The sequence below is a fragment of the Microtus ochrogaster genome, chromosome 24, assembly GCF_000317375.1.
Source record: "Microtus ochrogaster isolate Prairie Vole_2 chromosome 24, MicOch1.0, whole genome shotgun sequence".
Classification (NCBI taxonomy): Eukaryota; Metazoa; Chordata; class Mammalia; order Rodentia; family Cricetidae; genus Microtus; species Microtus ochrogaster.
In genome coordinates this window covers 5,572,780-5,577,381 of record NC_022024.1, presented here as the reverse complement: position 1 = coordinate 5,577,381, position 4,602 = coordinate 5,572,780, and the positions used below count along the sequence as shown (strand labels likewise).

General features: G+C 37.1%; 1 long non-coding RNA gene across 1 annotated transcript; it reads right to left on the bottom strand.

The window, feature by feature from the left end:
* Window positions 1–1,342: 1,342 nt before the first annotated feature.
* Window positions 1,343–3,472, bottom strand: LOC106144058. The gene is made up of 3 exons (XR_001229164.1): window positions 3,237–3,472; window positions 2,196–2,342; window positions 1,343–1,899 (listed from the first exon to the last, which is right to left on the bottom strand). It is a non-coding gene; the product is annotated as an uncharacterized LOC106144058 (long non-coding RNA).
* Between the last annotated feature and the right edge of the window lie 1,130 nt (window positions 3,473–4,602).

The following is a 4,602-nucleotide window of genomic DNA, read 5'->3' as shown; positions in this document are numbered from 1 at the left end:
ATGGTACTAAATATGTCCATAGAATACCCTCTATTTCAAAGCCTGGTTATAGAAGGACTAGAGACTATTTTACCTGATGAAGAGAATTACGGAGTCTGTGAATCTTGGTTGTGTGGTATTATAAAGAAGCATAAAGAATGTTAGTTCTCTCTCTTCTAAGAAATTTTATTCGGCTAAAGGCATTTTCTGATATATTGCTGACCTGCTTACTGAAAATGTCATATTCTAAAACATAAAAGAAGTGAGAGCTGAAATGGCAAATGACATACGGGAGCAAATTAAAAGAGAGTAATAGAACTCATGCCACTGGGGAAGTGTGTTTTCAACTGTCTGGTCCAATGAAGAGAATGGCTATGGTCCTGGAGTATATCAATATGCAAGCTGAACGTGTCTACAACACCGACAGTATTTTCTTCTCTGGAATGAGTCCATCATGCTGGGCCCAGTGTATCTTCTCTCTCATTGTCATCATCTTTCTTAGCAGATTTATTATTATGTCAAACATCTCATGAGGCCTCAAACAAAGATGTTGATAAAAAGTTAAATTAATCAGAAGGAGAAAACAGTGCATTTTTTTATATAGTAGAGTAATTCTGTGGCTACCTCAGAGAAAGTATTTATTATCAGGGATGAGTAGAAAATCGTAATGAGAGTGAGGATCGGTAAATGCAAGTCAGGTGAGACAGTACATGCCTTTAATCTAAGTACCTGCAAGGCTGAAACTAAAAGATCATGGCTTGAAGCTGGGACACTCTAGATGAGAACTGGGGTTGTATTGAGCCCTAACACCTGAAACCGTGGCAATAAAAGGAGTAGAAACTGAATAGATGTGTCCCAGCTTCCAGCCATGATCTTTTAGTTTCAGCCTTGCAAGTACTTAGATTAAAGGCATGTACTGTCTCACCTGACTTGCATTTACCGATCCTCACTCAGCAGCTAAGGGAAAGTACTGATCTTGCAAAGGACCAGAGTTTATTTGTCAGCACCTACATAAGGCAGCTCATAACCAACTTTAGCTATAGCCCCAGAGGCTTGTGATGTCTCTACCATCCACAAGCATCCTCACATACCCACACATAGACACATGAACGCATAATAAAAAAATAAATAACTCATTAAAAATAACAACTTCATTAAAATGGGAATTGAGGTAACACAGGTTCAAAGTAAGCAATACACATTAGGATGTAGAAAACTGAAGAAATTTAATCATGAGAAAACTTTTAAACCCCCATATGCACAAAAGCAATATGACAGCTTTTGTCTATACAGCCATTCTCCCCTTCCTCATGCTGGGACCCTTTAACACAGTTCCTAATGTCGTGGTGACCCCAAATAACATTTTCTTTTTTGCTACTTCATAACTGTAGTTTTGTTACTGTAATGAATCATAATATAAATATCTGATATGCAAGATATCTAATATGTGAGCCCTGTAAAAGTCATTTGATTCCCTCAGGTCATCATGGCCCATAGATTGAGAACCATTTGTCTATAAGGAAAAGGGAATCAGAGAATTAACCAAGAATTCAAGAATTTAATATATATATTAAATATATATATATATTCCAAAGTCATTGTTTTTGCTGAGCATTGGTCTCTCAGATTTGCATGCCAAAATGACATGCGTTTTCTGCCAAGAATATAATTTGATTTTATATAACTAGTAGATCAGTTTGAAACAAAACACTGTCTAGTGCTACCTCAACTCTTCAGAATACAGCTTAGAAGCACAAAAAGATGCAATCTTAGAATCTTCTTGGCTAATATGTTTAGGATCTTTCCTGAGATGCTCTCCTTGGCAGCTTCCATCACTCTGTCAGCTGGTAGTGCTGGGAGAATCCCAGAAAGGACACCAGGGCACCTCAGAATCCAGGAACTGTTTGGTTTCTCTGATACCTACAAAATTATACATATAAAATGAGACTGCAGATATGCAATCAATGGCTTTATACATAATATAAAAACATAAAGAGGATGAGGAAGAGAAAAGAAGAAAGAAGGGAGGGAGGGAAGAAACAAGGAAAGAAATGAAAGAAGGAAGGAAGAAGGGAGAAAGAGAAGGAAGGGAGAGAGAGAGAGGGTGAAGGAAGGAAGGTTGCTATTAGGGGAGCTCACTCACTGAACAGACTTATAAAAAATTAAATGCAAAGAGTAGGAAATGGAATAATAGAAAGGAAATTATGCATTTATACCAAGAGATGCACAAAACGTGAGAAAAGGTTGTTAGCTGCTGGGTGAGGAAATGTCAGCTTTCTCTGAGGATGCAGCCCCTGGTTATTCGACCTTGTTCCAGTGCAAGAACACACATCCAAGAACATTTTGAGCAGCAGAAATTGGTCCTGAAGGGTTAAAAGGTGGGAGGGGACAATACTTGAGTGCCTTGGGAAGGATGTATCTGGGAACAATTATGAAGGTGAACATAATCAAAACGTACTGTGTAATATTCAAAACTATCAAAAACATAAATTTTAAAAAGAAGAAAATGAAAACTCAAAGTTCTAGGTCACCTGCACAAGTTGACAAATCTCAATAATAGAAACCAAAGATCCTGTGGCTGCTGACTTTCCAGGTATATATTTTAGAGACATTCTTGATCAATGACCACAAAAAAAAAAAAGATTGAAATTGATGAAAGTGAGGAAGTCAAACCGATACTTACATGAAGATATTCCAAAATAGATGGATAAGCTAGATATTTAGTAGAGGAAAAAGTCAGCAGAAAATTGAGTCTGTAAATAAAACAAATGGAAATACTGTACATAAAGGCTCTAGCAGGCTGAGAAGCAGCATCGACAGATGGAACTCATCAAAAGAGGAGTTTCAGGAATATAAAGGAAAAATGAATGATCGTGCACAAAGTTTCCAAAAATTCCAATAGTCATTCAAGAGAACAAACTTAAGAATTAATTGACTAGAAAAAGGAGCTGAGAGAAAGTTAATATAATAATAAAATATCCAATGAAATTATAGTGGAGATTTTCCAGGTCTAGAAAAGACATTGACACCAAAACATCAGAGGATTTTAAAAGCCAAATGTGACATATCACAATAACAAGTCGTTACAATGTCACAAATTCAACGCGAAGAGCATTGAAAGCTATAAGAGATAAATACCAACTCACCTACAAGTGCAAACACAGAAGAGTAATGTCAACTCACTTACAAATGCAAACACAGAGGAGTAGCATCAGTTCACCTACAAGTGCAGACGCAGAGGAGTAACAACAACTCACCTACAAGTGCAAACACAGAGGAGCAAAGTCAGTTCACCTACAAATGCAGAGGAGTAATGTCAATTCTCTGACCAGAAGTTCTCTCACTGGTCCTTGAAATTCATCATATTAGTGAATGCTCTGACTGTTACTCTCAGTGTCCTGACAAGAGGCCAACAAATAAATGAAGAGCTCTAGTTCCATCACAGTTTGAAGGCCCACTTCATCATGGCAGAGAAGTCCTTGAAGATGTCAACAGGCTTGCGAGACAAAAACCAGAAAGAGATGAGCACAGGTGTGTAGTCGGACTTCGCTGTTCCATCAGTTGGCTCTGTTCTGCCAAATAACCACACAAAGACTTTTTATTAATAATAAATGATTGGTTGATAGCTTAGGCTTCTTACTAACTAACATCTTAAATTAGCCCTTATTTCTTATCTATGCTCTATCACGTGGCTGGTACCTTTTATCAGTATGGAATATTCATCTTTTCCCTGCATCTTCTGAACACACCACCCTTTTCTTCCAAGCATTCTCTCAGTATGGATCTCCAGAATAACCTCTTCCTGCCTAGCTATTGGACAGTTGGCTCTTTATTAAATCAATGAGTACAATACATCTTCACAGTGATTGTTCCACATTGCTTGCGTTTAACTTACTTTCTCCTTTCTCTTCAGTCCTGAACCCTGAATCATGAAATGCCACCAACATTTAGGGCTAGCATTCTATCCATAGTTAACTCACAGATACACTCAGAGGTTTGTTTCTTAGAAAATTCCTTGACTTTTAAAGTTGACAAGCAAAATTAACAATCACAGGTTAGAAAGCATAGGCTAACATTTTTACAGTAAATCTCAGGAATCAACTAACAGGATTACACCAAAACAAAATGCCCAGGACATAGCAAATGAGACAAACCACAGAATATACACTTAGCGCAGAATGAGAATAAACAATTGCCTAATATGTGGCTGATATCTAGAACCTATAAAATTTAGATACCCAATCGCCAAGTCTTCTACTTAACAAACAAATTAATAAACTGAAAATGTTCTAAAGAAGAAATACAACTTGCCAATAATATTTGAAACAGTATGAAATAATCTTGGTGATCAAGGTAATATAAATAAAAACTAGTTGAGATTCCATCAGACATCATTGAGAATAGCATCAAGGAGATTCAAATGTCTGTGGGGATCTGGAGAAAGGGGGATCCTATATAATGTGGGTAGGAATGTGAGTTAGTGCAGTTGCTATGGAAATCAGAATGAAAAATACGCACTCAAGTAAAAATAGAAATGACTTCCTCTTACCACTTCTGTGTTCATACCCAAAAATCTCTAAGTCCTACAATGGAGGCAATACTCCATGTTTATTGCTGCCGTGT